Raw genomic sequence first — 8854 nt, forward strand, 5'->3', positions numbered from 1 at the left:
AAATTTATGTCTCACAATATTCAATGTTCATGTTTATCCATTGGATTAAGAATGGAAGCCTCCAATTAATTAAAGCCCATTTAAGAAGTGGAATTGCAGGTCTCTAACAAGAGCCTGAACGGAGAGAAAATGTTATTGAAAATTATGTAGAAATGGTAGATTCTGGAATGGAATAGAATTGTTACATAAGTTAAAAGACCCCAAGATCAAGGAAAGGAAGTTGGGTTGGGCACAGTGGCTCACGTCTGTAATTCCAGCTCTTTGAGAGGTTGAGAAGGGAGGATCACTTGAAGTTAAGAGCACAGGACCATGCTGGGCAACATAGGGAAACCCTATCTCAACAAAAAAACATTTTAAAAATAAGCCAGGAATGGTAGCATGCGCCCATAGACCCAGTTGGTTGCACCACTGCACTCCAGCCTGGGGGACAGAGTGAAACCCTGGTTTTTTTGTTGTTTTTGTTTTGTTTTGTTTTTTAAAAGAGGAAGGAAGATTGATACAAGTTATAACTGAAGTTATAACGGTCAGAGTGTGGAGTTAAACAATTATTACTCAATCTATGATCACGTGTTGAGATTTTGCCCGGCCTCTTTCATCTGTTTTCATCTGTTGCATTGTTTGCATGAAGGACTGTATCTTATATAGGAAATAAGAGAGGAAGGATATGTCACCCTGATCACTCCAGGATCCACTGCAAAGTCTTTTTCCCTAGGGCAGCCTTTGATATTGGCTGAACTTAAGTCAGCCAGTTTCCTGTGTGATGAGCACTCACATTTGATTTTTGTAAGCTCACCACACACCTTCCCTATCAATTTCCTTCCAATGTGTTTCTGATAAGGATAATTGCCACTTCTTGAGTATTAGGTTCAGGTGCACTAGTACTTATCAGAGTTTCAAGTGAACTGTAAGACACTCAGATGATTTGAATTTCAAATAACAATGAATAATTTTTCATATAAGTGTGGCCCAGAGCATCCTGTATTTTTATTTGCTAAATCTGGCACCCTAGGTTTTGTATTCCATGTCTCTATTTTTGATGTTTCCTTCTCTGGCTTGGTTCCAACACTTCATTTAGCCCCTCCAGAGCCAGTGCTTTTCCACCTCTGCTGTCCTCTGCTGGTCATGGTTGGTCACTGGCGCTGGAGGGAAAAGACCAACAGCTTGGGCTTAAAATAATGTTGAAGGAATATGGATAAAGCATGCGCATCCAGCAAACATTCATTGGGCATAGTCCACATTCCAGGTTGTGTGATGAGCTAGTGAACATTCCATATCCTCAAGAAGCTCCCAGGCTAGAAGACAAGAGAGATTTGTACAGAACATATACTGGACTGGAAGTCAGAAGTCCCAGGAAAAAACATTCTGGACTAAAATCTTTCACAAACAAGCTATGCAACATTGAAGTCACTTAAGTTTTTAGGATTTCTAGCCTTTCATCAAAATAAAGGATAGATGTCAGGAAGGAAAAAAAAATAGTATTGGAAAAATGCAGCAGAATTTATCTTGGAGAGGTAGCTTTTGGGAAGAGTGAAATAGCCCAGATAGAGCTCCCAAAGTTATGGAAGTACTCCCAAAGTCATGGAGAGGCAAGGAGGTGGTGGACAGAGGGTTAAGTAACTAACAGGAGTGCTGGTGGTTTATAGGTGACAACTGGCTGTGGAAACATCCTCCTTGGAACACTCAGAAATAGCTGGGACATGATTGTATTTCCTGCAATTACACACCATATGTTCCTGAGATATCTTGTTTAGGGGGACCACAGAAGGCTGGAAAATTTCATGACTCTTGAAGATCCTATGAAACGAAGTTGTTGCTAATCTTTGAGATCCCATGCAGCTCCAACAGTCCACGGCCCTACTATGTATTATGACAGAAATAGAAATGACATACTAAATGAGACCAGAGAAAGGCATGATCCATGTCAACTGCTGGAGTCATGAAGAAACCTCATGACCTATGTGTGGCACCAGTCCCTCCAACAGAGTTCATTAGCTCCTTGAATGCTACTCTCCTCCACCTGATTGCTCAGGCTAGAATCTTAGAGGCAACCTCAACTCCTGCCTCTCTCTTCCCCACCTGCCCTTTGATTCCTTCATAGAATTTATAGTTCTACAAATTCTACCTCTGAAAAATATACTTGTTCTGCCTACTTCCCTCCATCTCCTGGACTATCCCAGTTTAGGCTGCCATGGCTGCTTCCCGAACAGCTTCCTAAAAGGTCTTGCCAAATCCCTTCTTGTGCTTTTCTGACCCATTCTCCACAATGCACGCAAGAGTCATCCTAAAAATTTATCCCATCAATGGCTTCTCATGGCCCGTAGCAGAAAACATGATGAAAAAGTCCTTTCTGAGCTGGCTTGTGCATAACTCCTGAGTTTCTCTTCTCTCTGGCCACTGCCCTCTTTCACATCATGCTAAGCTCCAGCTCTACTGACCTGGTGTGGTTTATCTCATATGTTGGGTTATCTCTTGCCTTCAGGTCTTTTACAGATACAAATTTCTCTAAGGACCCTTCCCTAATCCCTCTAGAGGAAAAGTTTTTCATCCTGTAGAGACACTTATCCTAATGATAAGAATGATGATGATAATAATTATAGTGCTCACTGCAAGCCAGGTACTACTCTGAGCTCTTCATATGTAATAACAGATAAATGCTCCCATAACATAGTTTTCCTATCAAAGTTCTCATAACATTTCATTTAAATTGCTTTCTTGATTATCTAATCCCATTATTATAATGTAGAGAAGACAGGGACTCTCTGTCTTGCCCACCCTTGTAGCAACAACACCTAGCACAGATGAGTATTATTTAAGCTCTCTTTAAAAATGAATAAAACTTTATTTATTTATTTATTTATTTATTTATTTATTTATTTATTTTTGAGATGGCATCTCACTCCGTTGCTCAGGCTGGAGTGCAGTGGTACGATCTTGGCTCACTGCATCCTCTACCTCCTGAGTTCAAGCGAATCTCCTGCCTCAGCCTCCAGAGTAGTTGGGACTACAGGTGTGCACCACCACACCTGGCCAATGAATACGACTTTAAAATGTGAAAACAGAAGTGTTTCTAGTTAGAGTCAGAGTTGGAAATGGACAGAATATATTTAGAGAGAGGAAAATAATTTACTGTGGCTAAAACAGATGGTACACATAGGAGATAAGCCTGGAATATTATATAGGAGGCCAATCAGGGAGGCCCACTCCTAAGGGGTTTTGATCAACAGAAACTCTTAATTTTTTTTCTTTTATTTTCAGTAGAGATGGGGTCTTGCTATGTTGCCCAGGCTGGTCTAGAACTTGTGGACTCAAGCGATTGTCGTGCCTCAGCCTCCCAAAGTGCTGGGATCACAGGCTACTATACCCAATGAAACTCTTAATTTTAATGCACCCAAATTTATCAGTTTATATTATCTAAAAGTCACCACCAAAAGAGTGAAAGGCAAGCCACAGAGCAGATATTTGCTACACATAAAACCAATATAGGCCTTATAACCAGAATATATAAAGCACTTCTATAATTGGATATTCACATGCAAAAAAACAAAGTTGAACACATATCAAAACATACACAAAAATTAACTCAAAATGGATCATAGACCTAAAAGTAAGAACTGAAAAAATTAAACTCAGAAAAAATCAGAGTCACTCTTAGATTAGGCATTGGTTGCTTTGATATGATATCAAAAATATAAATAACAAAATAAAAATAGAGAAATGAGACTTAATCACCATTTAAAACTTTTGTTCTTTAATGGACATCAAGAAAATGAAGACAACTGATTGGAAACAAGATGTAGGGCCCCAACACAGACACTGAGTGGAATGACATCTTACACAAAAAGGGCATCTTGCCCCCCAAGGAAAGTCTGAAAGAATTGGAAAACAAGGCAGAAGAGGAGCAGCGCGTCCTCCAGCAGTCAGTGGTGAAAACATATGAAGATATGAATTTGGAAGAGCTGGAGGATCATGAAGACAAATTTAATGAGGAGGATGAACATGCTATTGAAATGTACAGACAGCAGAGACTAGCTGAGTGGAAAGCAACTAAACTGAAGAATAAATCTGGAGAAGTTTTGGAGATCTCAGGAAAGGATTATGTTCAAGAAGTTACCAAAGCTGTTGAGGGTTTGCAGGTAATCTTGCACCTTTAAAAACAAGGAATTTCCCCTCTGTGCCCTGATAAATCAGCACCTCGGTGGACTTGCCAGGAAGTTTCCTGGTGTCAAATTTATCAAAGCCATTTTAACAACCTGCATACCCCATTATCCTGTTAGGAATCTGCCCATGATATTTGTTTACCTGGAAGAAGGTATCAAGGCTCAGTTTATCGGTCCTCTGGTGTTTGGCGGCATGAACCTGTTGAGAGATCAGTTGGAGTGGAAACTGAATCTGGAGCAACTAAGATGGACCTGGAGGCAAACCCTAAGAAACCGATTGAAGACGTGTTGCTGTCCTCAGTGCGGCACTCCCCTGTCCCCAGGAGGAAGGACAGCAATTCGGAGGGTGACTGAGGCTGCAGCTGCTGTGACTTGCCGAACTTTCTTGTGACAAACGGTCCGGATTTTTTTAAAAAGGAAAAAGCAAGAAGGAATGCTTTTGGTTTTTAGTTTTGTATAAATTATGTTTCAAATCTTTATATTTCAGAAATAATCATCGCTGGAAATGCTGTTAAATTTTTTGGAACTCTTTTTAAAAATTATAGTATTTCCTTTTTTAAAAAAATTAAAACCAGTTATTGGTATGGCACGAAAAGAAAAGAAAGAAAATGAAGACAACTCAGAAATATCTTTTGTAAATTATGTATCAGATAAGGGACTAGTACTCAGAATATATAAAAAACTGTTACAACTAAACAATAAAAAGATAAACAACTCAATTTTTAAATGGCAAAGGATTTGAATAGACATTTTTCCAAAGATGACATACAAATGAACAACAATCATATAAAAAGATGTTCAATGTCATTCATCAGGGAAATGTAAATCAAAACTACGAGATATCATTTCACACCCAAAGGTTGACTATACTTAAAAAAAAAAAAAGAAAAAAACAGAAAATAACAAATATTGGCAAGGATGTAGAGAAGTTGGAAGCCTCATACATTGCTGATGGGGTTGCAAAAGGGTGCAACTGCTTTGAAAACAGTTTAGCAATTTCTCAAAATGTTAAATTTAGGGTTACCATATGACTCAGCAATTCAACTCTGAGTTATATACCCAAGATAACTGAAAACATACCCACACAAAAATCTGTACATGAATGTTCATAGCAGTATTATTCATAATAGCCGAAATCTTTCACAAACAAGCTATGCAATGTTGAAGTCCCTGGAAACACCCCAAATACCCATCAATTTAAGTAGACAAAGTGTTATATCCATACAATGGAATATTTTTCAGCAATAAAAAGGAATGAAGTATTGATACATGCTACAACATGATGAACTTTGAAAACATATTATGTGAAAGAAGACAGTCACAAAAGACCACATATTGTATTAAACATTTATTTGAAACATCCAGAATAGGCAAATCTCTAGAGACAGGCGGTAGGTTAGTAGTTGGCTGGGGTTGAGGAGTGGGTATGGGGTAATACAAATAAAATAAAAATAAAAATTGATGGCCAGGCGCAGTGGCTCACGCCTGTAATCCCAACACTTTGGAAGGCCGAGGCAGGTGGATCACTTGAGGTCAGGAGTTCGAGACCAGCCTGGCCAACATGGTGAAACCCTATCTCTACTAAAAATACAAAAAGTAGCTGGGGGTGGTGGCACGCACCTGTAATCCCAGCTGCTCTGGAGGCTGAGGCACGAGAATTGCTTGGCGGCATGTAGAGGCTGCAGTGTGCCAATGTTGTGCCACTGTACTCCAGCATGGGTGACAGAGTAAGACTCTATCTCAAAATAAACAAACAAAAACAAAAACAAAAATTGATTATAGTGGTGGTTGCACAACTCTGTGAGTATACTAGAAAGCATTGAATTGTAAACTTTAGTGAATTGTCCAGTGTGTGAATTGTATCTCAATAAAGCTGCTAAAAAATTGAAGTTTTTTTTTTTAAAAGAAATTGGTTATAATAGGAGTCGTGTAATGTTTTCCTTTGGGGTGAATCTGGAGATTTTGATTAGAAAGGGACTTGTGGGACTTCTCAAATGTTAACAGCATGCTATTTTGGGGTCTGAATGGTAGTTACATGGGTGGTTTTTTGTGTGTGATAATTTAAGCTGTACTTTCATGCTTCTTACAGCTTCTGTATGTATGTTTATTTCACAAGAAAACATTTATAAAAGTATACCAAAAAATATTGATTTTAAACAAATTTAAATTTAAATTTAAAACAAATCTAAAGGAATGGGTTAATGATTTTATTTTGTCATTACGTGTCTACTGTTTACCAGTGGTGTGAACTGGGCAAGGCAGCCAACCTCTGAAAGCCACAGTTTCTTCTCCCATTAAACAGGGACCTATTATGTCTGTATAATAGGCTGAACCTATAATTGTTAGTAAACCACCTTCCTTTTTGCCCAGAACATTATAGGCTTTTGACATGATCTAAAAATGGAAAAAGTTATCTGAGACAATGCCCATTTTCTGAGCAGGAGGTGAACCTGCCTGGTCAGTGTGGTACAAAGAAAGGCTCAGTAGCATGGAGGAATGTTAGAAAAATCAAGTACAGGTGAATTTGGACACTGGCAGAAAGGCAGCAAAATGGGGACAAGGAAGAACTGTCTCTGGTGGGTCCAAGTGTAGAGTCTTTTCAGCTGAGACCAAAGAGAGACCAGATTAGGGCTGGCAGTCAAGCACCAACGGGCATGCATCTACCTCTGAGACAACAGGAGAAATAGGTGTTCCCAAATCCTCGGGCCTTCGGGGACTGACCTATCTGGTAAGATCCAAATAAAATAACTCAGTCCTCCCTCTCGTATAATCGCAGAAAGTCCAGTAGCTCTACAATGTTTATCAGGGTACAGGGAGAGGGGGAAGCTTTCTCTTTAGTGTTCATCATCTCCTACTGTGCTCAATTCTCCATCCCCACAGCTGTCTTGTTTCTTGTCTCTGCTGTCCTTTCCCTTTACCCTAAGCTAAGGCACAGCTCTCCCTCTTTCCCAAAGCACTGATAATGTAAACCTACTCCATCTGGTGGTACCTAAGGCTTTTTCAAAGAGTTAGGGATAATGGGTCAAAGAAACTCAAAACAAGAAACTATTTAAATTATCATCAGGGAACAAACACTACCATTAAAATGCCTTTTCCTTCCTCAATGCAGGATAGCATATGAGTAGCCCCTTACTGGATGTGCCTCCTTGAATGAGTTACTTAACTGATTAGTCTTGGTTTCCTCCTTTGTAAAATGGTGATAATCCCAAATTTGCTTCCTGGGGTTCCTCTGAGGATCACATAAATAGTGTATTTGAACACAGAATAACTATTGATGTAGTAAGTGATGCCAGTAGTAGTAGACGAAGGAAAATGAGTAATAGCATTAGATCTCTCACTTGGTGATATATTCTAGAGGCCCATTCCTTCCCACAGAGTCCGTTTTCACATCTATTCTCTTCCCTACATCTAGAATTACAAATCACAAGTTTCTTGGACTGCAAAGGAAAATAGCTAACATTCCTGTTTCTTTATTATGTAGAATATTTTGGCTACACTTTGCTCAATCCCATCTATCCAGCATAATCCAGGACGCTCTCTTTCCATTCCAAAACTTTCCTAAATACAGAACCCTGTACCAGGCGCAATGACTCACACCTGTAATCCCAGAACCTTGGGAGTCCGTGGCAGGTGGATCACTTGAGCTCAGGAGTTCATGACCAACTGGGAAACATGGAAAAACCCTGTCTCTACTAAAAATACAGAAAATTAGCCAGGCATGGTGGCGTGCACCTGTTATCCCGGCTACTTGGGAGGCTGAGGTGGGAGGATCACCTGAGCCCGGGAGATCAAGGCTGCAGTGAGCCAAAACCATGCCACTGCGCTCCAGCCTTTGCAATAGGAGTGAGACTCTGTCTAAACAAACAAACAAACAAACAAACAAATGTAGACTCTAGACCCTAGAGCTCTGCCTTGAAAGATTTAATAGAAACTGGCTGAGCACAGTGGCTCATGTCTGTAATCTCAGCACTTTGGGAGGCCGACGCAGGTGAATCACCTGAGGTCAGGAGTTCAAGACCAGCCCTGGCCAACATGGTGAAACCCTGCCTCTACTAAAAATACAAAAAAAATTAGCCGGGCCTGGTGATGCACGCCTGTAATCCCAGCTACTCAGAAGACTGAGGCAGGAGAATCGCTTGAACCCAGGAGGCAGAAGTTGCAGTGAGCTGAGATCATGCCATTGCACTCCAGCCTGGGCAACAAGAGCAAAACCCCATTTCGAAATTTAAAAAAAAAAGATTAAATAGTAACTGAAGATAGAGTTTTTTCTCTAAGCAGAACTCAAAGTCAGAGGACCTCTGCTCACCTTTCCCATAAGTCTCACTGGGAAGAAAGGCTGGCATACATTTGTTCTCTTTTTTGCCAGAACAACCCATCGGGGTGGCAGCTTAAATGGTTATTTATTTGTCCTTTAGGACATTCATATCATATCTGAGTATATTTATTCAACAAATCTTTATTGAATGCTTATTTCATGCTTGACATTCTGCTAGGTACAGGTGAGCAGAGACACATCTGGAGCTTTCTTGGAGCTTTTAGCTGAGTCGGGCACGGATATTCAATAATGACCAGAAACCCAATGCAAAGTGCAACAGTGATAAATGCCACAAAGGGGAAGTGTCTATAGCTAACAGAGCACCTAAAACAGAGCTTTAACCTCATCTGAGAGGTCAAAGAAGGTTTTCTCAGAGGAAAGG

At 40.0% G+C, this 8854-nt stretch overlaps 1 pseudogene; it reads left to right on the top strand.

Moving 5' to 3' along the window:
* Positions 1 to 3791: 3791 nt before the first annotated feature.
* Positions 3792 to 4511, top strand: LOC100585688 (annotated as a pseudogene).
* The last annotated feature ends 4343 nt before the right edge of the window (positions 4512 to 8854 follow it).

This window comes from Nomascus leucogenys, chromosome 10 (assembly GCF_006542625.1).
Source record: "Nomascus leucogenys isolate Asia chromosome 10, Asia_NLE_v1, whole genome shotgun sequence".
In the NCBI taxonomy this organism is placed as follows: domain Eukaryota; kingdom Metazoa; phylum Chordata; class Mammalia; order Primates; family Hylobatidae; genus Nomascus; species Nomascus leucogenys.